Source organism: Vespula vulgaris, chromosome 17 (genome assembly GCF_905475345.1).
Source record: "Vespula vulgaris chromosome 17, iyVesVulg1.1, whole genome shotgun sequence".
NCBI classification, from domain to species: Eukaryota; Metazoa; Arthropoda; class Insecta; order Hymenoptera; family Vespidae; genus Vespula; species Vespula vulgaris.
The window spans coordinates 1256120-1282258 of record NC_066602.1 but is presented as its reverse complement, the minus strand read 5'-3'; the positions used below and the strand labels follow the sequence as shown (position 1 = coordinate 1282258).

Sequence of the window (26139 nt, the reverse complement as noted above, 5' to 3'; positions counted from 1 at the left end):
GTCCAATTGTCTGTATGGTTTGATAAGGGGAAAACAAATGAAAAAATATTTTTCCTATCTACAAAATCAGACTGGAAATATACGCTCAAAGGAGCGAGCACTCATTTCTTCCACTTGAACTGGCATATTCAAGCGCGCATAAGAGCACTCACGGATGGAGAGAAATAATAACGAATCGTTTAATTCGAAGGTACGCGACGATACATATGGGAAATTGTAATACGCAAATGCATTTTCATCAATTGCCTATTAAAACGTATTAACAAGAGAATTCTGGCTACGCAGTAAATAAATTTGTTGATATTACAATATTACTCTAAAACGTAAATTAATATTCTGAATATTTTTTAAGTACACGATGCGAATGTTATGACAAACAATTAAGAAAATTCATTCAACATTTCTTCTACTTTCAATTTAATCGAATGTAAATGAAATATTATGAATATTTTCTCAGTACACGATACGAATGTTAGGACAAACAATTAAGAAAATTAATTCAACATTTCATCTACTTTCAATTTAATCGAATGATTACTTAATTTAATTTGATGGAGTAACCATGACAAGGTGACGTAAACTTGGAACAAATCGATAAATCTTTTGTACATCTACAGGTTTAATCATTCCAAAAGTTAAACCTATCTTAAATTCATTTCGGTATTTTTAAACGTGAACATAATATTTACAATCACCTTCCACTTCTTCATCCCCTGTATCACCTTTTTCTTCTTCTTCATCTTCGACATGGATTCGCAAATCTTTTTTGGAATAATGTTAATCGCCTTAATATTTTCTTTGCCGTTCCTAATCTCACTCATGGCATTGAAATAAATATTATTACGGTATATATAACTTTCTAACTAAATGCTATCCAAATTAACATTAGTTCGATATCCAAGAACACTGTTAACGTTAGGATTGATCTCCATTTTCCCTTTTCGACTGCTTTGAATTCTTTTGAGGGTGGAACAAGATGTAATCAAAAAACATTCCGCGGAGAAATCTTCTTTCTTACAAAGGAATATACCCTCATTAAAGTAAAAATTTCACTTTGACCCACGATCCGCACGAACCATTGGATGTCCCTTCGAAGGACCTTTCCGGACTCAATCGATTATACCCTCTGACCGAAGCCGCTTACCTTCTGATCCTTTCAAAGGAGTATATTCCCTAGCCTCGTACCACCATTCGAGAGTAGCATAGTGAAACAGAACTATTTCGATTTCGAGAAAGTTCTTCGTCGTGACCATTATAAGTTTTGTCTTCCTATTTTTCTTTCTGTTTAATATCGAACATCTGACGAACACGTTATACAAGGTATTACGGATAAGTTAGAGTCACCGTCTTTATTTCAAAAGGAAGTGCCTTGCTATTGTTTTCAGCATGATGATTTTTGTTATTCCCTAGAAACATTAAAAAAATTTTGAAAAACGTGGATAAACTTAACTAATACAATATAAATCGAACGAAACGTTTCTTTTTCTCATTTTTTCAAATTCGACCTATAACATAAAACAGCACGTCACTTTGGATGAATTTTAAGGACAAACTGAAAGTTTCAAAAGACGATTAGATAATTCTCATAACGATCATTTCGCCGATTATACAATTTTTATTATGAAAAAAGAAATTGGAAGAAAGAATTGTTTGCATAAATAACATTTTTGGCCAAAGTTAGTCAGGTGGTAATTAAAAATGTCGGCAATAATGTTCACAAGATATTTTTATTATGAAAAAATGACAACGAAAAATTTATTCCTTTTCATTTAATATTATCCCTTGGTAGAGTGCGATGAATTAATCAAAACAAAAGCAATCATTGCAATATGTAATTATGCTATATGGTGGATTATTTCTTATGGTAATTAATTGGAGAGGGCAGTAGTAAGGCGAATTAAAAGAGATTGGTCGACAAATCCGTTTCCCCCACTACTATAATTTCCGGTTCTTTCGACGGCTGGAATGGAATTTGTAATTGTCCGGCGTAAAACGCATTCAAATGGATTACGCGAAAAGGAAAATAAATAATACGAATGATTTAATGTAATACATATTCATTATCACTATGTAATAAAAAAAGAAAGAAGCTTGTTAACTTAATTAATACAAAGAGAATAGAACGTAATATTACGAAACAAATTTTAAGGAATATTTCTTGCTGCAAATTAATACTTATAGATGAATATTTTTAACGATAGAAGCGGGAAAAAATTAATAGCCGATTAGCAAAATTATTTATATAATTTCTATATGTAAATTTTAAAGAAAAAAGCGTTAAAATAGAGAAAGGAATGGAAGGTAAAAAAAAAATTATTTTCCAATTAATGGGAGTACATTGTAAAATTTATTTCCTCCCGTACCGCGTCTTTTCGGCTCTTTCTATCAGGTAATACGTGGTATTGATTATCTGCATAGAATGTAATAACCCTTTCCAGCGCGCATGGCTTCAGAAATTACCTCAGTCATCTAACATGGCGATTTGCGAAGGGAACTCGCTTGCAGAAGTCATCCTTTCGATAATTGTTGAACGAGTAATACGTAAGTAAGTGCTTAATTATCACGTATATACTTCATACGTCGCAAATTCTAACTGACAAGCAATTCAAACGGTAGAATTTCTTCCTTCTTTCTTGTCTTTTGTTCCTTGTCGATATAAAGTAAATTTATCTGTATTCGTTAGTAATTTATTATAAAATTTCAATACTATATTACGAAAATGAAACTGATTTTTATGATCAATAACATCCTAATTATTATTTTCTTGTTTCTCGTAGGATGTACTTTATATCGCAAAAAATGGCGTGGCCCGATTTACCTTTGATGACTGGACAATTTCAATGAACAATTGAACGTCTACCCTAAGTCTTCACCAATCTAAGAATTTTAATTTATTTCAGAGATATACAAGACTAAACGAAGATGAAAGCAGTTCCAAGAGCCCAGAATTATTGCAGAGGAGCCTAGTTGACCGATATCTGAATTATAATTACGTTCAAAGAAGATACATGGATTTCTACGTTCAACGTGATAATTAAACATTCGACATCTGAAATGAAACACACGTACATCGGTACTTCTTGTTTTTCCTTACATCAGACGATATGTCCTATTTGGATAAGACAAATATCCGACCGTCAACCAGATTAGGAAAGGAAAACGTTTTTCTCTTCAGTCTTATGTTTAAATGGTAAATCAATCAGTGCTGTGTTTATCAAATATTAAGATATTTTAGAGATAAGATATAGATATTTTATTCTAAAGTGTAATATGGAATATAAATTCTATATCATAGGTACATTTTATGAAAATTTATTGAATTTTTACACAGATTTTATCATGGCGACGAGAGTATTTCTATCGATGAGTGGGTTATTAGGTCTCTTACCTTAAGCAATTTTAAAGGTATTATTTCAATATAAATCAAGAATCCGTATAATTTTCAACTGCTGTAATAAAGAATATTCGATATAGGAAACAAAATGCTTGATGTAGGAGAGGAGGTAAATAATAATAAATGAACAAAATTTCCTCTATTTTTTTTTATAGAATTGTGCGTTACTTGTTATTCGTCATTTAATGTGTCAGATGGTAAAAACGGCGGAGGAAGCTGATGCTGCTTACGAGTTTATTACAAATCTTGCCAATAATCTGAAACCCAAGTTGGTGAGAGAGGAAGCTAATTATCTGGTGTATGAAAGCAACATGTTACTATTGCTAGAACAATACTATAACAACCATCGACTTCAATATTGAATTTAAATAAACGAGGTACGAAGAGATCAGATATAAGTAACTCGTCACGTATCTTATCCAATTTTCTATGTTAATTTCATCTGTTATAATACAGCGCATTGGATCGTGAATGCAGAAGAGTGGTTTAAAAAGCAGTTGGAAATTCTAACCAAGGAAGAAACATCGTTAGCTATTGTTCATGTATGCGTTATCTGATTGAGAATACTTAAGAAGAGGAAAAAGAAGAAAAAACATTTGTGCTTGACGACGAAGCTTGGAAAGACCAATATGGCGCTGTTTTATGAAGCTTGGAACAGCGGTAAGAGGAAATGGGAGAGATTTACATTTTTCAAAGGATCCAAACGTGAGCGGCTTTAGCTGGAGCGTATATTCGATTGAACTCGGAAAGATTTATTGAAAGGTCCTCCGAAGTTTCCCATGAGGCAAGAATCAAAGGGGACTTGACATGAAACTGCGGGATGTATATAATACAGAATAATTTAGCAGACAGGAATAACCAAAAGATTCACCGTTTTTGGAAATAATGACTAGCAGTGGAATACTTTTAAATTAAACGTGAAATAGGAAGTCCACGTTCACGTCATCGTTATTCCATTGATTTAAATTAAGTAATCATCCGATATAATTAAAACGAGAGAAACGTTGAATTTTATATTCCAATTTGTTTGTCATGATATTCACATCTATTTAAAAAATATTCGTAATATTTAATTAGCGTTTTCCATAAATTTTGAAATTGGACGAAGTAATTTGGTCAGTAGCGCGAATTGCCCATTTAATTCGTTCTGAAAAGGATTTAGTAACAATGAATGTCCGTGATACGTTCTCCGTTACTTATCATTAAGTACCTTCCTTTTAAATCTTTCGTTATTAACTCTCTTCATCTGCGTGCGCATCTATCTGCGTCAGTCGAGTGGCCGGGATGGAGTATGCTGTTCTGTGTTCGTGGGTGCGTCTAACTGCTGGCTTATGTTGAATATAAGGAAATAATCCTTTCATTTGCTTTTCTTTCATCAGACCAAGCAGATAATTGAAGTTTAGCTGTACCATTTAATTACCTATGTAGATTCATTGTTTGACAATACAGTTACATATTGTGCAGAGTTATGGACTATATTCTTAGACATCAATTGATTTGGAACATAATATAGGAAATTTAAGATAACTAGAATTATAACGGGGTTATTATTTTGCATTCTCCAATAGGAGGTAATTTTCTAAAAAAATGTATTCGTTCATATGGAAGAATCCATTCTTCCTACTACATCGATCTGCAGAAGACTTAATCAGGGAATTAAATCGTTCAGCTAAATGGATAATTGAATTATTCCGCTAGTCGTTTTATGGAATTGTCTGCTTTGTTTGATGAAAGGAAGACTAATGAAGAAATACCTTTCTTCTTTTCAAAATAAGGGAGCAAGTGTACGTTGACACGCGCACTCATTCCCGCCCCCTTGACTCGCGTACGTAAACGCGTACGTGCACGGATGGAGGTAATAATAAATCGTTTAATATGATAAGGCTGGACAGTAGCTATGAGAGAAGGTATTGCGTACGCGCAGATCGTTAAAATCCGATCAATACGTAAATGTCTACCTGGAATTCCTCTTCGGTATTACTTACAGCACGAAACTCACTCGTGTTTGGAAATTTTGCGATTCCCTTAATGAAAAAGAAGTAAATAAGTAAACGGATTGGTAGTCTCAAATTGTATATTACGACATCACGGAATGATGCATAACAATAATATAATACTTTCCTGGTTTCCTGACTAATTAGTCGAGGGATCTATTTATACTACTCGAAGTTTCAATACGAAGTGAGCTCAACTTTGAAAATCTCTTTCCCCAGTTTTATGAATATTTGTTTACTTCATCAAATATCACTATATCGTACGAGGCATACTCATGTACTATTACAAACACATCCTTCTTATCGCTCTCTTTAAGCATATTAGATAAGCATCCAGACCGCTGTGAACGTACTTCTTTTTCATAAGTATACAATAATCATTATTGTAATAATTAATTATATTATAAATAATTACAGTTTTATGATTATTTCAGTTAAAGAAGATCAGAATAATTGTCAATTTCATTGGAAGATTTCCAGATTCATGAGATTATTTTGCGTGTACATATATTATATATTACTGTTACTACATAATTACAGTAGAGGGGAAATTTCTCATCTTTTGCGTTCTAATTAGAGAATTAAAATCCAGAAAGTTTGGTTTTCTAATTTGAAAATGTCACCTTAAACTGTAATTCTTATTACTTACATTATGATATAATGCATTATTATTAATGATTATTTCAATTATTAACGTTATATCGAATTAATTGCTATGAAAGTATTTAAATTAACTCACGTACGAAAATTCTTGTTTCCTCTTTCGTAAATCCAAGTTATATTTAAAAATAGTGTTCCATTACTATTGGATATGGACGATACTACTATTTTCGTATTACGAAATTCCTTTTGTGAAATCTTCTCTTGTAAAATATTTCTTCGTTGGAAGGTATATCTTCTTTGGTATTCTTTGAAAACATTGCATCCAATATTACCTTTCCTTCTTGTAAACACATACCTATTGCTTAAGTTAACAAAGACATCCTTTTCTTTATTACGCAATAGTAATAAAATATATTGCTTCGAATAAAATCCTGTCTCACATTTATTTTTTTATCGTAATATTACTTTCTTTCCTTTTTCTTCTTCGAGAGAACCTCAGAATTATTTAATGATATATTGCAAAGAATTTAATGTATATTGAAGAACCACTGTTTCCACCGCAACTTTTTGAGAAATACATATTTTTCTGAAGTTTTCTATTGTAATGACACAATAAAAGAAATCAAAAGATCGTTCAATTACTAAGTTACATGAAAAGAATATCAGTCGATCTTACGAAAGAGAACGTGGGTTGTGTTTTCACGACAATATGAGCCCTTCTCTGTTTCACTGAAGGAGAATAATAACAAGAAGTTGTATATATAGCGAAATTCGATGAAGTAAACAAGCGATCGTAAAACTGGAGAAAGAGATTTTCAAAGCTGAAATCAGTTCGTACTGAAGCTTCGAGTAGTATAAATAGATCCCTCGAATAATTAGTCAGAAAACTAGGAAAGTATTATGTATTATTATGTATCATTCCGTGATTTCGTAAAATGCAATTATCTCCATATCTGTTTTTTTTTTTTTATTAGAAGATCGGCTAGATGTCCAAATACGCACACGTCTCATGATATAAGATATAAGCGGTGAATAAGAATTTCAAATAGGCGTTTATACAGCCACGTTAGAAAAAATAAATATTAATCTGGAAGAAAACGATAGAAGTGATAGTTATATCATCTATCAAAAAAACAAGAGATCTCATCGATGAAAGAGATGCAAATGTAAAAAATTTTCTTCAAAACTTATCATAGATTTCGTAGAAAATTATAAAGGATAAAATTTTGGTCTGTTTATAACAAAATATGTTCTTTAATATCTACGAATTCATATAAACCAAGCATCTCTATAATACATTATGTGCTTTTAAAATTATGATATATATTTTCAGATGTGAACTACGTTTGTTCGATAAAGTACCATCGATTTGCTGAGAGCTAACGTCCGAAAGGGTTCATGGCAGTTATGGTTATTACGTTTTACGCACATTAATTGCTCACACGAACGGAAAGGTCGAAAATGAAATTAATTAAGGAGTATTGAGCTTCTCTTTTATTAAGGAACAATATCTTTTAATTCGCCATATTACTTTTTTTTTTCTTTTTCCTTCACAGCTTATAATTTGAAATTAATTAAAGAATATTGACTATTGACAATCAATTTTTTTTATTTATCTACTTAAAAATGACTATCATTAAGAATTAATTTCTCCTTTGTTTATCTCTTGAAACTATCATTTCTTTTCCTGTATTACGCAATAATAAGAGATATGAATTCAGAGAGAATCTTTCTCCATATTCATTTTTTTTCCGTTACATCGTCTTTTTCTCTACGTATTTCATTTGAATGCGCTTTACGTAGGTGGATTAAAATTTTTTGTTAATCGGCCGAAAAGGATATGTGTTCGGAGGAAACGAATTTCTCGACCAATCCCTTTTAATTCGACGTAACATTATTCGTTCGAATAGTGGTACGATTAGGCCTTTTTCATGAATACATCTTTTTCAAGGAATCCATGGATGGGGAGTTTTAGCTAGAGGGTATAATCGATTCAAGTCGAAAGGACCGTTGAAGGATTGTCAGACGTTCCATGTGGAACATAATCAAAGTGAAATTAAGATGGAACTGAAAGTTTATCATCTATCATAAGTAAACCTACGAGAACGATATAAAGACTCACCGCTTTTCCAGATAACAATACTAGCCCGAGAATATTTTTAAATTATACGAGAAATGTTAAGGCCATGTTTACGTCATAGTTATTTCATCAATTTAAATTGAGTAGAATATCCCAATAGAAGAAATTTTGAGGTCAGTGTTTCAAATTATTCTTCATATAGTATTCACGATATGTACTAGAAAAATATTTATAATACTTAGTGTACGTTTTTTAGTAATATCGAAATTTGAACGAATTAATTTGCTGTGTAATCCCAACTCTCTTGTTAGTAAGTTTTGATTGGGTCTTACTGAAAATGCATGTACGTATCGTTAATTACTCTCGGATTAAAAGATTTGTTATTGCCTCTCTCCATGCACGTGTGCTCTTGTGTACGCTTTTGTGCACTGACATGTGGACGGGAATACGTGTGTCTTTCTATCTGCGTGTGAACGGACACATGTTGTCTCATTTTGAAAATAAGAATTAAGATCAGAATCATTTGTTTTCATAGAATTTTGATTTCTTTTGCAAGAAATTTGTTCCTCGATCTATATAAATTCAGATAAAACAAATACCACTACATATATTCCTTGGTGTACCAAAGTGAGACTATGTAATATGTTACACTATATACCACGTTTGTGCGACGTTAATACCGCCCTGTTGCTGCTACCAAACGTTCGAAAGGACGCCGAGTATAAAAGGTAAATACGGAATAATATCAAAATAGAAATCATTCTGTGCTTTTCATCTTTTTACCGAAAGAACGAAGAATTGATATGCTTTTGCTTGATTTTTGATAAACTGAATATTATTATTATTATAGTAATAATTATAATATTTCAAGTTAATGTTTTAGATATAATAGAATCGACAAATGAATTATTTTCATAATCGTAATATTTAAACGATAGTATATTCGCTTAAACATTACGAAGATCGTAACGTGCGAATAACATAAAATAATTTTCAGCTAAAATTTAAATAATTTATGATTTTCATATTGGAATAGTTGCATCTGAGTTTCATCGCTGCGTGTAATGTCAATAAAAACGAACATTGGAATGACTTTGACGGTTACCCTCACTTTTTAAAGGTGAAAACTTCAAACTTAATACTTTTGATAATTTTAAACTCATTTAAACGATATAAATGTACGACGAGTTAAACTATCCATTATTTAAGCAGTAGTAGATTCCGTTAAACATTACACGCCACGAAACACCGACGGAATATCAGATAATTTTTATTTATTCTCTGTTGGACTCGAATTTTGAAATGGCCGTTGTTGGCAACATGTAAAGTCAATAAATGATTAGTTTGGTCGGTTACCGAATTAGTTTTCCTTTGTACTCCGACGAATAAACATCGAAGCTCTCTCGCTGCCACCCGCAAAGAATGAAAGTTACATTCACGTAGGTGTATATAAGAAAATATATTATATAAGTTTTTCTTTAAGGTAATTGTAAAAAAAATGTAATGAACTAACGAAAATATTTGTATCTCTCTCTATGAGTAAACGTAATTAAGCTAGGAATAGATGTACATTGTAGCCATTAATATTTTTCTGTAATGATTTCTTGAATTCTGCGCTCGACTCTTTTCGATGTGTATGTAAGGAACATCAACTTTTCGCAATGTGTGTGGTAACATCGCATCGGAAACTAAGTCTTGCGAATAAAAGGAAATATCGGTTTAACACTTTATATCATTTCTACCCTCTTTATTCCTTGAAAGTAAAGCATTATTATTCTTTACAAGATTTAAATTTATTCAAGATATTTTGGGTAGTTGCCGAGAGGTGCATAGTACACAATGAAGCATAAATCCTTCGCTTTCTATTTTGTCTTTATGTAAATTTTCGTACTTCCTTTATCGATTCGATCGTGTGGAACAATTATTACGTGACAAGGAACAATTATCACTATCATCCAAGAACAAAAAATTGTAAATAAGTACATGGCTATGTACTGATATAAACAATATTGCGATTTGGACGAAGTAATTTGCTGCGTAGCGCGAATTACCCTGTTGATACGTTTCAATAGGGATTTAATGATAGCGAATATACCTATTATTTTCTCCCTTACTTATCGTCGAGTACCGTCGTTTTAAACCTTCGTTATCTCTCTCCATCTGCGTGTGATGTGGTGCGCGCTTATCTGCGCCAGTCAAGTGGCCGGGAATGAGTGCGCGGTCTTGTGTGCGTGTGTACGCAGACCTGTTGTCTCATTTTAAAAAAAAAAAAAAGAAAAAGAAAAGGAATTTTCTAATTTGTTTTCCTCTCAACAAAGCGACTAGACAATTGAATAATACGATAAGCTATATAATTCAATTACTTTATTATTATTATTTAACTGCATCATTTAACTAGCCAGTTAAGTCTTTTGCAAAGCAATGCACCACGTAACTGATTCAATTCTTTCATACGAGCGAGTAGATTTTTCTGAAAATTTATTTCCGAGCGAAGAACAAAAGAATGAGCTAATTATGCACTATATACAAGGTTGCGTATATTGTATTGCGCTATATGGCGTATGTTATGCCCTAAACTAGTTAGTTCTTATGAAAAAATTATATTTCTGCAATCATTTATTATTTATTACGTATAACCGAGTGTAGCAGTGATTTTATTGTATTTCTAGTAAAATAATATTTGTATTTTGCGAATAAATTATCCGAATGATTTAATTTCTCGATAAGCACAGATATAATATAATACTGATATAATAGAGTGCCTAATGTAATAGAGATCTATCATACTTTTTTTTATTTATCGTTATTCAACTAACTGATCGACGTGGCGCTAAGCATAACTTATAAATGTTACAGGAAATAGCTCTCCATGAAATAATCTTTCCTTCTGAATAGAATCTTCTGAATCCTACTGTCTAGGCAATGTCATTGTGTTTTTCACGAAAAATAAATAAATATCAATAAATAAATGCGAAAAAATATTCACTCCCCAAAAAGGAGATAAGCAAAATTAAATTTTTACAAAGTAAAATAATCGAAAAGATATAGTTATGGAGAATGATCGATAGGAAGAATCAAAAGCAGAGATGGAATCAAAAAGAGAAAAGAAGGAAAAAACAAAAAAAGAATTCACCATTTACGATAGTTTCGTTTCAAAGTTATTGGCAGCATTGTAATGAGATAATCGTGGATGACATAATATCTCGTTAATGAATGAAAAATAATGACAGAAATAAATGATAGGAAAACCTTGATTTGAAACTTGAACTTATTGTATTCATTGAAAGGGATTAAAGATTTTGATACTGCATCTAGTAGTCTTCCATGCAAGTTCTTGGAAGATTCAAGAGAGGGAGAATCCAAAAGAATACATAAGCCCCCAATCAGGCGGCATAATGATAAGTGTATCGTACATATCATTTTAAACAAGATGCTCTCGATAAAATAAATCATATTAGTATTTTTTTTTGTTTCGACCTATCAATCTGAATGCATTAGTCAAGGATAATTTATTTTCAAGAGTCAGTTGCCTAAAACATAATTAATGATAAAGGGACATAGAACTATTTTTGTAGTTGCTTTTAAGTTTATTACATACTGTTAAAACTTACATTAGCGATAATTTCGTATAACACTTATTCTTATATACAGATTTTATGTGGATGTGTGTTTAAACATACACACATACACACACACAAACATAACATAATAGTATAACATTTAATCACATTTATATACCTACATATTTATATAATTGTCAACATAAATATTTAATATTTTATGATAAACTATTTATCTCGGAGTATGCATCTCTATGTACATAAATCAATTTATGATTAAAAAGAAAATTAAACCATAAAATAAATTAACGAAAGAAATTTTAATTAAGAAAAAAAAGAACAAAAGAAAAAAGCAAATAAATATGTATTCAGAATTCATTCAACAAATGAAAGTTTATGCTTATTTATCTTTCTTCCGAGCAGGAATAATAAATTCTTAAGAGAATTTCTGAAAAATTAAGAGAAAAGTAAATATAAATCAAAAATCCAGTTTACATATACCGCAAACATAGAGAATATGAAATTGTAATACTTTCTCAATACATATTTGTTTGCTTTTTTTTCAGGCTACTTTGTAACAATTATTTTTCTTTTTAACCCTTTGCACTCGGATGTCCTCTTGGAAAGTTCATTAGAAAAATAAGGAAATTTCATAGATAATGATAGCAATGAAAATGGTGTACAAGAATTGAGAGAAAAATTGTCATAAATATCGTAGAAAATTATCTAGAATAAAATGAGGATTCCATTGAAATTTTGTCAATATTTGTCAATAAATTCATATAATATATTTGCTATATTACTACAATATAATTAAATATAATGTAAATGAAATATCACTGTAATATATTCCTTGCTATCAAAGTGGAAGTATGTAATATGTTACACTATATACCACTTTGTGCGACGTTAATACCGCCCTGTTGCTGCTGCCAAATGTTCGAAAGGACGCGGAGTATAAAGGGTAAATACGGAAAAATATCAAAATAGAAATCATTCTGTGCTTTTCATCTTTTTACCGAAAGAACGAAGAATTGATATGCTTTTGCTTGATTTTTGATAAACTGAATATTATTATTATTATAGTAATAATTATAATATTTCAAGTTAATGTTTTAGATATAATAGAATCGACAAATGAATTATTTTCATAATCGTAATATTTAAACGATAGTATATTCGCTTAAACATTACGAAGATCGTAACGCGCGAATAACATAAAATAATTTTAAGCTAAAATTTAAATAATTTATGATGTTCATATTGGAATACTTGCATCTGAGTTTCGTAGCTGCGTGTGATGTCAATAAAAACGAACATTGGAATGACTGACGCTTCGCCTCACTTTTTAAAGGTGAAAACGTCAAACTTCAAACTTTTGCTAATTTTAAACTCATTTAAACGATATAAATGAACGACGAGTTAAACTATTCACTGTTTAAGCAATAGTAGATTTCGCTAAACATTACCTGCTATGGAACACAGACGGTATATCAGACAATTTTAATTTATTTTCTATTAGACTTAAATTTAAAAATGGCAGTTGTTGGTAGCGTGTAAAATCAACAAATGATTGACTTGGACTTTTAGATTTGGAGTTACCAGATCAGTTCTTTGTACTCCGACGAATAAACATCGAAGTTCTTTCGCTGCCGCCTGCAAGGAATGAAGAAAATTACATTCACCTACGTGTACATAAGAAAAAATTGTATAAATTTTTCTTTAAAGTAATTGTAAAAAAATGTAATGAATAAGCGAAAATGGCTGTGCCTCCCTCTATGAATAAACGTAATTAAGCAAATTATTATTATTAAAGATTTTGGAAGGTACAATTCATGATAACTCTTAAGACGTAGTATCATATCACTATTGATCGAATGAAATACACTTTTGTAATAACTCTAATTAATTAAAATAGGAGACTGTTAAATGTTAACATCCAAACGTGTTTTTATATTATTGCAAATATTTTACTAAGTTTCCTTAATAAAACACCAACGTATGTACCATTAGGATCAAAAGTGTTAAAGTTCTCTGGTTTTATGCATCATGATATGGGAAGCCAATCTCCGTGATCATTGTCTCCATAGCTGTGAGACTACAATACGATCAAATTAGAAAGCTAAAGCAGAATTCTCACCAATTTTATTACTATAATTATTACTGTTTATGAAGAAAATGAAAAATTACTTACAGCATTTTGCCAGGAATGGATGTATACAGTAGCCATTAAAATTTTTCTTTAATAATTTCCTTCTGTTCTGCAATTGACTCTTTTCGACTTGCATATGGAATATCAACTTTCAGCAATCTGTGGTAACACCGCATCAAAAACCTTTTTCCTTCTATTTCTCTTTATACAAATTTCTATATTTCCTCCGTCGATTCGATCGTGTGAAACAATTACTACGTGAAAAAGAACAATTATCACAATCATCTACGAACAAAAATTAGAAATAAGTACGTACACATATACTGATATAAACGAAGATGGATATAATTATTTCGATAGATCTGTCTTACTAATTTTTCCGAGAAGCTCCATTATATGAATACTGATGTCAATAACGATAATATCAATAGTATATATCACATATATGAACATTCAAATATTTTTAATTTACTCCTTCCGAATAGTTCTATTGGAACTATTACAATGGAATGATTTTCATATTGACATTAATAAATATTGATCCTGAAAAAATTTTGATGCCTTAAATATCTTTTTTTGTTAAACATACTTCAGTCTTCCGAAAATATAAAAAATATTCAATTAATCTTTTAATATACCTAATCAGCGTCCAAATTATTTATGCAAAAATTTGAGTCCATTTTCAAAATTTTATTTTTATCAGAAAAAATGTGAGAATCTCCTTAAAACATTCTGAAATGAACTTTAGATTAACGCAAACGGATGGTATAATAATTGAAAACGAAAACTAATAGGTTTCATCGCAAAAGCAAATGAAATCGGTTCGGTTGCGGATATGTGGCCCGGAAGACAAGTCGTCTCTACGTTCGTCTCTTTGTATGCTTATCATGGAATCATGCATCTCTATTCTAATTGATTAGCTGACCCGCAAACAAGCAATTACTAGTTTCAGACAAGCAATTCACCTAGTTTGTTAGACTCTTCAACAGGTAGTATCATTGAGATAGCAAATACGGAATAATATCACGGAATAACAAACAGATGCGCAACAGTTGGCTCTATATACCATTATACGATTGGATCGTATAAATGTCTAAAAAGAAATATCCTAATTCCGATAACCCCTAATTAGGCTTTCTGCTCGGTTTAATATTACACAATAATTCAAAATTATGCAACAAGTAAAAGATAAATCACACGTAAAATATAGTATCTAATAATAATAAAAATAAGTTAACCATAGCATGAAAAAATAATAAGAAACTACGCAATTTTCTATAATCTACTATAAAACATATTATCGTAGTATTGGATATGAACTTGTATAAAATAGGGCATAACATAACGTCAGTAATATAAACTCATATTTTTCAACTTACATCATATTTAAGATATGTAGGATGTTACAAATTAAATATACACAAAAATGTATATACATTGTAACATAGGCCAATATATAAATATAACAATGAATATATCTGATTCGTCTTTCGACTGAAAAGAATAAAGAAAATTCCATTCAGATACGTAGTAGATAAAAGAGCAAATATATAAATTAATTTTAAACAGAATGTAATGAACTTACTAAGTAATAGGGAATATAATTGTGCTTCCATTGATAATCAGAACTTTTACAACTATCTGTAAAAAAACAAGTAGTACTTAATGAAGCATTACGATTCATAGATCGAAACACACTTTTATAACAATCCGATAATTAGAAAAGGAGATTTAAATATTAACATTCCAAGTGATATTTATATTATTCCAAATATTTCACTAAATTTTCGTTCAAATAACTCGAATTATTATATTTTGTTTAATATTATACGATAATATATCCAAGAAAACTTGCACGGTGTAATATATAGTGTAAAATAATAATAAGACATACAACTTTCCATAGTATATTATAAAACCATATGTCAGTATATTATAAAGTATAGTATATTATAAGCAGTATAGCATTGAACACAAAATTGTATAAAATACAGTATGAAACGTTAATATTAAACGGTATAAAATTCAAATAGCATTTTACTAACCGATAGTGTGTTCTGCAGAATCTTCTAGATACTATCCACTATTTTCACTGGTCAGGAGCTTATATATTATTCTGAATCGTTTCTGTTTGGAATATTATTTGGACACTCGCAGGAACTTGCTGGTAGCACGATTCGAAACGGAATAAACGGTTTATTCAACTTCCGCGGGTGGCTAGCAACATCTCTCATATCGACTCGAGCATGCGCTGTTTCGTTTAACCCTCTCTTTTCTATATATTCACGAAGCTAATATCCACGATTATCTCTTCATAATGTTAGCAATAATTTTGGATCGATATTACCGTTTACGGGAAATTTCCTTTTTGCTTTTATTTCTTTTTTTTCTTTTTGATTCTTTTTTCCCCATTTGATTCCACATGTCATTCACTATGTAAAAATCGAATTGCGTTTATCTACTTCCCGAGGAGGAAAATTTTTTTGGCATTTAATTATTCATATTTATTTATTTTGTGCGAAGAGAATGTTGACATTGACCGAATTGAAATCTATTGACCGAATAACGACGAAAGAAGAACAATAGATCTTTAGGAAGTTGCAGGAAAATTATAAAAGTGTTAGATTCTATGTGCGCCTATTCAGAGAAAAATCGCTGTGCTCGGTTATACGTAATAAAAATAAACTGTTCTCAAATAAAAATTGACAAATAAAATATCTTCCTAGGAATTGATTAATTTTGAACATAATATATGAAATGTTAGATAACTAGAGGTATTATGGATCATTGTTCTCAGTTCTTCTATCAGGAGCAAATTTCTAGGAAAATGTATTCGTTCGAACGGAATAATTAAATCAGCGACGCGTATATGGTTCTGCAAAAGATGTAACCGAGTAATTAAATGAACGATTTAGGTAGATAATTGAGTTGTACAGAGCATTTTATCATCCAGATGTTTGTGTGGTTTGATAAGGGGAAAACAAATGAAAAAATACCTTTTCTCTTCTTTTCAAATCAGACAGATGTACGCTTATAAACCGCGCACTTGTTCCTGACCGCTTGATGTATCCAAGCGCGGAGAAGAGCACTCACGAACGGAGAAAAATAATGATGAATCGTTTAATACGAAGATATTTAATGAGAGAAGATTGTAACACGCATATGCGTTTTCATTAAATAGTTATCAAAACGTGCTAACAAGAAATAATTAATTCGTAATAAATAAATTCGTTGAATTCCAATATTACTTTAAAACGCAAATTAAATATTTTTAAGTACACGATGTGAATGTTGTGACAAACAATTAAGAAAATTAATTTAATATTTCTTCTACTTTCAATTTAATCGAATGATTACTTAATTTAAATTGATGGAATAAGGATGACAAGGTGACGTAAACGTGGAACAAATCGATTTAATTTTTCAAACGTCCCTACAGATTTAATCATTTTGAAAGTTAAACCTACCTTAGTATCATCTCGATTTTGTAGACGAGGGTGGACTCATGCTCTTCACCCCCATCTTCGACTTCTTCATCTCCTCCATCACTCTTCTCTTCCTCTTCTTTCCAACATTGATTCGCCGAACTTCCTTTTTAGAATTATCGTTAATCGCTCGAATATTTTCCTTGCCATTCCTAATCTCACACATGGCATTGGAATAAATGTTATTATGGTATCTATAATTTTCTAATTGCTACCCAAATTAACATTAGTTCGATATCCAACAACACTGTTAACGGTATGATCGATCTTCATTTTCTTTTTTCGACTGCGTTAAATCCTTCTGAGGAGCAAGATGTAACTCAAAAAGATTCCCTGATGAAATCTTCTTTTTTACGAGAAAATATACCCTCATTAGAGCAAAAATTCCACTTTGACTCACGATCCGCATGAACCGTCAAACCTCCCTTTGAAGGGCCTTTCCGAATTCAATCGATTATATCCTCTTACTGAACCTGCTTAACTTTTGATCCTTTGAAGGGATATATTCCCTAGCCTCGTACCACCATTCAAAAGAGACATAGTGAAACAGGACTATATCGATCTCGAGAAGGTCCGTCGTTATGGTCATTATAAATTTTTCCTTCCTATTTTTCTTTTTGTTTTATATCGAACGTTCGACGTATAGGGTATAAAATAAGGTATCACAAGTAAGTTAGAAATAAGGACGATTTTTTCCAGCATAATGATTTATGGTATTCCCTAGAAGCATTAAAAAATTTTGGAACACGCTTATAATCTGAGATAATAAAATATCACCGAATGATAATTTAATGCATGCATGAGATATACGGGTAAGTATTCTTTTCCTCATTTTTTTAAATTCGTTCATTGACATAAACCATCACGTCAACGTTGATGAATTTAAAAAAAAAACCGCAAAGTTCAATGGACGATTAGATACTTTTCATAACGATCACTTCGCCGATTATACAATTTTTATTACGAAAAAAAGAAATCGGAAAAAATATTGTTCGTATAAATATCATTTTAAAAATGTGTATGATAACGTTCACGAGATATTTTTATTATGAGAAAATATCAGCAATAAAATTCATTCCTTTTCATTTAATATCAACCTTTGGTAGGACGCAATGAATTTATTGAGGTAGAAACGTTTGTTAGTATGCAGTTGTTAATAGGCAGTTCGGCGCTGTGGATTATTTTATATGCTCGTTAACATTAAAGGGTAATACTAAGTCGAATTAAAAGGGATTGGTCGACAAATCCGTCTCCCCCACTCATATCCCTTCCGGCCCTTTCAACCGCAGAATAGGAAGCTTTGATTGACTGTCGTATAGCGCATTCAAATGAATAACATGAAAAGGAAAATAAATATAGCGAATGATTTTCTGTATTCTTTATGATATTCATGTATTCTTTATATATGATATTCATTTTCTTTGGCACTGTGTAATAATGAAAGTGAGAAGCTTCTTAACGTAAATGAACAAAGAGAATAGAAGGTAATTTTACGAAACAAATTTTTCAGGTATTTTCTTACTCGAAATTAATACTTGTTGATAAATATTTTTAACGATAAAAAGAGGAAATATATTACTAGCCGATTATCAAAATTGTTTACTTAATTTCTATATGTAAATTGTAAAGAAAAAAGAGTGAAAAAAAAGAAATGAGCAGAAAGAAGAAAAGGAAAATAATTTTTCCAGTTAATGCGAGTATCATTGAGAAATTTACTTATTTACTTTCGAACCATGACATTTCGACTCTTTCTATCATGTAATACGTGGTATTGATTAATGGCCTAGAATGCAGTAATCGCTTCTAACGAGTTCCGCCGCGGGAATTAGCTGGATCTGCAATATAATGATTTGCTGAATAATTTCGCCTGTGAAAATCATCCTGTCAATAATTTTTGAACGAGTAATACGCAAGTAAGTGCTAAATTATCGCGTCTATGTTTCATACGTCCCAAAGGAAACTTACAAGCACTCCAAATGGTACAAACAGTTTCTTCTTTTTCACTAGTCTCTTGTTCATTATTGATATAAGGTAAATTTATCAGTAGTCATTAGTATATAAGCTTTTATAAAATATTAATTTTATATTATGGAAATGAAATCGATTTTCGTGATCGATGCCATCTTAATTATTATTTTGTTGCTTCTGGAAGGAGATACTTTACATGGCTTAAAAGGGCGTAACCTGATTTATCTTTTATGACTACATAGTATAAATGAACAATTGAACATCTATCCTAAGTCATCGCTAATTTACGAATCTTAAATTATTTTAGAGATACAAGAGAAAAAACAGAGGCGAAAGCTGTTCCAATACTTCAGAATTATTGCAAACAATCAGAATTGTCTACTAGTTGTCTTTACTTCCAAAGAAGGTATACGAATTTCATTTACGCTCAATTTGATAATTAAACATTCGACTTTCCAAGTGACACACATTAATATTGCCAGTTCCTGTTCTGTACATCCGACAAAACGTCCTATATGGATAGTAAGAATGTTTGACCATCAATCAGATTAGAAAACGAAAACGTTTTTCACTTTAATCTTATATTTAAATGGTACATCAATCAGTGCTGTGTTTATTGAATGGTAAGATATTTTAGAGATAAGATATAAATTTTGTATCCTAAAGTGTAATATGAATTATAAAATCTGTATCATATGTAAGTTTTATAATAATTTATTGAATTTTTACACAGATTTTATGATGGCGGCGAGAGTATTTTTTATTGATGAGTGGGATATTAGGTCTCTAGCTATCCTAAAGGTATTGTATTATTGCATATAAATCAAGAACCCATATATTTTTCAACTATTGTAATGGAGAATATTATAGATATGGGAAGCAAGATGCTCCATGAAGGAGAGGAGTTGAATAAGAATATATGAATAAAAATTTCAATATTTTTTCAAAGAATTTTGCGTTACTTAATATTCGTCATTTAATGTGTCAAATCGTAAAATCGGCGGAGGAAGCTGATGCTGCTCACGAATTTATTACAAATCTTCCAAATGATATGAAGCTGGTGAGAGAGGCACCTTACTATCTGGTGTATGAAAACAACATGTTTTTATTGCTAGAACATTACTATGGCAACCATCTACTACAATATTGAATTTTAATAAAGGAGGTACGAAAATATCATATGTAAGTAACTAGCCACGTATCTTATCCACTTTTCTATGTTAATTTCATCTGTTATAATACAGCGCATTGGATTGTGAATGCAGAAGAGTGGTTTACAAAGCAGTTGGAAATTCTAACCAAGGCAGAAACATCGTTAGCTATTGTTCATGTATGCAATATGTGATTGGGAATACGTAGGAAGAAGAAAAGGAAGAAAAAACATTTGTGCTTGACGACGAAATTTGGAAAAGTCAATATGGTGCTGTCTTATAAAGCGTGGGACGGTGATACGAGGAGGTGGGAGGGATTTACTTCATTCAAAGGTTCCAACCGCGAGCGGCTTTAGCTGGAGTGTCTATGCGATTCTACTGAGAATGATTTGTCGAAGGGCCGTTCGACGTTGCATGCATTAGAAGAGTCAAATGGTAAGTCAAATGGAACTTTGTATTTATCATACAAAATAATTTAACCAACAGGGACGATCGAAAGATTCATCGTTTTTGGAAGTAATAACGTTAGCAGGGGAATACTTTTAAATTATACGTGAAATAGAAAGTCCACGTTCTCGTCATCGTTATTCCACCGATTTAAATGAAGTAATCGTTCGATACAATTAAAAAAGAAGAATTGCTGAATTCCATATTTCAAATTGTTTATTATAGTATTCACTACGTGTACGTAAAAAATATTCGTAATATTCAATTATCGCTATTGAAATTTGGATAGGAATAATTTGTTAGGTAACACGAATGACCTCTTTAGTATCTTTTAAAAGGAATTTCATGATAATGGATGTCCCTAATACGTTCTCCCGTACTTATCGTCAAGGACCTTTCGTTATTATCTCTCTTCATCTACGTATGCTCTGATGCGCGCCTGTCTGCGCCAGGTAGGGTGGCTGGGATGGAGTGTGCTCCTTTCTTATTGTAATAATAAGAAAATCATTTATTTACCTGTCACAGACCAAGCATACCATTGGAGACCGTCTGTATAATACAATTGTCAATTAAATTCATCGTTGGATACATCCTTACTTTTGCAAAACAATAGATTTTTTTCTTAGGAACGAATTGATTTGGAACATAATATACGAAATGTTAGATAACTAGGAGTATAATGGGTTTATTGTTTTGTATTCTCCAATGGGATGTAACTTTCTAGGAAAATGTACCCATTCAAACGAATCAAAATCAAATCAGTCATGGTACATCGATCTGCAAAAGACCTAATCAGGGTACTAAATGATACAGCCAAATAGATAATTCATTTACCACTAATCCTATCATCGAATTGTTTGCTTGGTTTAATGAGAGGAAAAGTAATGAAAAAGTACCTTTCTTGTTTTCCAAATAATAGAGATGTATGCGGACACGTGCTGTAATCACCCTACTTGAAATGGCGTACGGAAGCGCGCACGTGCATGGAGAGAGATAATAATAAATCGTTTAATACGATGGTGCTTGATGATAGCTAGGAGACGATTACGTCAGTGCAGATCGTTAAGTTCCGATCAAAACCCGTTAACAAGGGAATTTGGAGACAGGGAGGATCATATATTTTTGCAAAAAAATCATAATTTTGTCCTTTATAATTTTCTACGATGTCTATGATAAATGTTGAATGAATTCTCTTTCCATATTATCATCCCTCGCAGTATATATGAGATCTCTCCGTTTTTTTTTGCTTGATGTCATCACTATCACTTCTCTCGTTTTCTTCCCTATTAATATTCATTTTTTCTAATCGTATAAATGTCTACTTGGAATTCCTCTTCGGTATTACTTATGATACGAAACTCACTCGTGTTTGGAAATTTTGCCATTCTCTTAATAAATAAAAGAAATAACTAAGTAAACGGATTGGTAGTCTCAAATTGTATATTACGAAATCACGAAAGGATATAAACCAAAAGAATATTACTTTTCTGATCTTTTGACTTATTAGTCCAGTTATCTATCTATTCCACTAGAAGTTTCAATGCGAAGTGAGTTCAGCTTCGAAAATCTCTCCTCAGTTTTATGATTGCTTGTTTACTCCATCAAATATCACTGCATCGTACGAGGCGTATTCGCGTGCCATTGCAGATAAGTCCTTCTCACTCTCTTTAAGTGGTTTAGAGAAGCCCTCGGACCGTTGTGACCGTACTTCTTTTTTGTAAAACCGACTGATATTCTTTTCATATATCCTGGTAATTTGACCATTTCTTGATTAACTAATTGTGTGGTTCTCGTGGAGGGAAAATACGTGAAAGGTAAGAAGGTAATATTAGGAAGCAAAGAAATATGACGAAAGATTTTCTCCGAATACATGTTTTTTATTATTATAGTACATGTTTTTATTATTATTAGAATAATAACAGAAATGAACTCTTCGATAATTGGAGCAATATGCATTTGTTTACAAAAAAAGATCGTAATATTTTGAGAAAATGTTTTCACGTAATATGGAAGTAGATATAAATTTCGACGAAAAAATTTTCTTACGACAGAACTGTTGACGATAAGAATTACGTAGTATTTACATGGTACGAAAATTGTGATATCATAAGAAAATTAACTACTTTCATTTCCGTTTAAAGTTCTTCGACGTGTATCTACTTAGCGAAATTGACATCCAATCTAGTTTCCAATAAATAAACATGTAAAATAGTGATAATTCATTATCAGACCTACATTTATAGTAACATCGTGTCGCAATCAACCAATGTCAGAAGATTTAAGAACACTTAATCTATGAGCAACAGCGAACGGTGTTCTTTCTTCGATTAGATTTTTCAACTTCTTCTTGAACCACTCTTCCACTTTCACGATCCAATGCGTTATATTATAAAAGAACCGGATACTTACGTGCTTCTCTCGCCAACTTGGGTTTCATATCACGTGAAAGATTTGAAAAGAATTCTCTTAGAAATAGAAATACTTTCGTCCACTTCTGATACACATTCGTTCATTTTAATTGTATAATTACCAGAAATATATCAGATGATTCCTTTTAAATGGTACAGCGGCTGCTTCTAAATGCATTTTAATTAATAATTAAAATGGTATAGGTAAAGAAAATTATTTTCATTTCTATAATATAAAATTGGAATTTTGTAATAAATGGTATACTAATGGCCACTTATAAGTTCATCCAATAGCGATGATATAAACGAATGGCTAGTGAGAATATTGAAATCGTACGAACAGATTGATTGCTTGTGAAAGTATTCTTCAGGACGTCTGAAGTATATACAGATTCACTTACATGTAATTTTTTGAAAAGTTAACGAAGGAGTGATTTCTATAGACGAGAATCATCCCTAAACTTCCTAAATTTCAAGTCTCTAGCTAACAATGTCCCCTTTCCGTTCGTTAGGTAGTTTTTTTTTTATATATCAGAAGTATATGAGAGATTAACTAGTGAATCTTACCAATTGTCTATTATGTCTAAACTATTATTCATTTTTTTTCTACTTGAAAATCTCACGTAAAAATAATTATTATGATATAATTAATTATTATCAATAATGATTGTAATTATTTACGTTACATTGAATTAATTGCTATGAAATTATTCGTTAATTCATGTAAAAATTTTTAATGTTTCCTCTTCGTACATCCAAGTTATACTTAAAATTAGTGTTATATTACTATTAGATATGAATGATACTATGTAATTCCTTTACTCAAATCTTCTCTTGTAAAAAAATTTCTTTGTCGGAAGTTATATCTACTTCCACATTCCTTGATAACATTGTTCCAAATTATTACCTTTTCTTCTTTTAAACAAATATCTATTGCTTAAGTTAACAAAGACTTCCTTTTCTTTATTACGCAATAGTAATAAAATATATGGTTTCAGATAAAATCTTTTCTCCTATTTATTTTTTTATCGTAATATTACCTTCTTCCCTTTTACGTATTTCTTCTAAGGGAGAACCTCACACTTATTTAATGATTCTGGAGGAATCATTGTTTCCATCGCAACATTTCGAGAAATACATGTTTCTTTGAAGTTTTCTATTGAAATGGTACAATAAAACAAATCAAAGAATCAAAGAATGACAATTTCTAAGCCATATGGAAAGAATATCAGTCGATTTTAGAAAAGAGAACGTGGGATGTGCTTTGACGACAGTCGGAGCCCTTTTCTGACCCGCTTAAGGAGAATAATACGAACCTGTATATATAGTGAAATTTGATAAAGTAAACAACCGATCCTAAAACTGGAGTAAGAGATTTTTAAAACTGACATCAGTCCGTATTGAAGCTTCGAGTAGATAGGTAGATCCCTGGACTAATCAGTCCGAAAATCAGAAAAATAATATTCTTCGGGTATATATCGTTTGGTGGTTTCGTAACATACAATTAGAGGTAGAAAGAAATTTTCAACGCATTCATCTACTCATTTTTTTTTTTTTTATTAGGACAATAATGAAGTGTACAAACACGACTACATTACATGATATAAGATATAAGTAGTGAAGAGCAATTCCAAAAAGACAAGTATAAATCCAGAAAAAAACGGTAACAGTGATAGTGATACCACCGTATATGAAAACAGGAAAAATCTCATAGACGATGATAAGGATGAAAATCCTGCAAAGCTTATCACAGATATCGTAGAAAATTATAAGGGATAATATCTTGTAATGAAATATGCTCTTCAATACCTACAAATTCATATAAATCAAATATCATTACAATATATTAGTTAGTTTCACGGTCACGATATATTATATTACGTAAGCCGATAGTCAACATCCGAGAGGGTGCCGAACAGACAGAGTTTTTACACTCTATGCATCTTTATTGCTTTCACAGACGAAAAGGTAGAAGATGAAATTAATTAAGACTTCTCTAACGATCTCTTTTAATTTGACATATTATGATTTCTGTTTTACTACCATATCCATATTCCATAACAGAATATTGTTACAAATGCTTCTGCTTCATTTTTATTGATCTCACCCAACCAAATATTCACATTCCATGAAACGAAATTAATTCTCTTATTAATATTCCCTCATAATAAAAATATCTTGCGGGCGTTAATATACATATTTTTAATTACTAAGTGACAAAATCAGCCAAAGATGTTGTTCATGTAAACAATATCTTTTTTGGTCATGATAAAAATAATATGATGTGTGAAGTGACCACAATGAGGAGTATCTGTTTTCTTATTATGATCCTTATACATAGTACTTTACAGGAACAAATACATTTATAAGAGAATATTTTCAAAGAATCCTACGTCAAAAACATATTCATCATCTATTATGGAATGTCAAGCAATTGACTTTCGAAGTTGTTCACCAGTGTTATCATCTAAAAAGGTTGTTATTTAATATTTTTAGTTCCTTGTTACAGTTTTTAGGCAATGACATGCCGCTTTATATTATAGCTCGAATTTAAAAAAAGGAAGAAAAGAAAAATACATATCCATATATCTTATGTGCGGACACTGAATTATATAATATCGATCGGCGGTATTTTACTATGTACAATTACCGACGGTTTCCAAAACATATTTGGTATTTCTAAGCTGTAGTAATAATCAACGTGCTGGGTTCGAAAGGAAGGCATTTCCTTTTCAAACGTGATCCGCATAATTATGTTCCATAGCGTCTTCATTACGTGGTTGCAATTAACAAGGAAGAAGAGGACGAAGAGGAGGAAGAGGACAAACATTTATAATGGTGTTCACGACGATCCTCATGGTATTGCCTCAAGGTAATCCTCAATTAAAATAGTGCTG

General features: G+C 31.2%; 4 long non-coding RNA genes across 35 annotated transcripts in view; 2 read left to right on the top strand and 2 right to left on the bottom strand.

The window, feature by feature from the left end:
• Positions 1–26139, bottom strand: part of LOC127070102 (uncharacterized) — a 162445-nt gene that overhangs the window by 104823 nt on the left and 31483 nt on the right. The gene's annotated exons all lie outside the window — the stretch shown is intronic.
• LOC127070103 (uncharacterized) overlaps positions 1–26139 on the top strand; it is a 155141-nt gene that overhangs the window by 110991 nt on the left and 18011 nt on the right. The window lies entirely within an intron of this gene.
• On the top strand, positions 172–9794 carry LOC127070097 (uncharacterized). 3 transcript variants are annotated; one of them, XR_007784055.1, is made up of 8 exons: positions 172–190; positions 2439–2545; positions 2901–3190; positions 3332–3503; positions 3589–3771; positions 3851–4054; positions 7325–7401; positions 7943–9794. It is a non-coding gene; the product is annotated as an uncharacterized LOC127070097 (long non-coding RNA). The 3 variants fall into 3 exon arrangements; XR_007784053.1 differs by having other exon boundaries at positions 3851–7157; XR_007784054.1 differs by lacking the exons at positions 172–190; positions 7943–9794 and adding an exon at positions 1302–1320 and having other exon boundaries at positions 3851–7157; positions 7325–7910.
• On the bottom strand, positions 11608–17707 carry LOC127070174 (uncharacterized). 6 transcript variants are annotated; one of them, XR_007784295.1, is made up of 7 exons: positions 15829–17707; positions 15369–15424; positions 15163–15277; positions 14422–14515; positions 14155–14326; positions 13826–14068; positions 11608–13287 (listed from the first exon to the last, which is right to left on the bottom strand). It is a non-coding gene; the product is annotated as an uncharacterized LOC127070174 (long non-coding RNA). The 6 variants fall into 6 exon arrangements; XR_007784296.1 differs by having other exon boundaries at positions 14422–15277; positions 15829–16658; positions 16780–17707; XR_007784297.1 differs by having other exon boundaries at positions 14422–15277; positions 15829–16658; positions 17251–17707.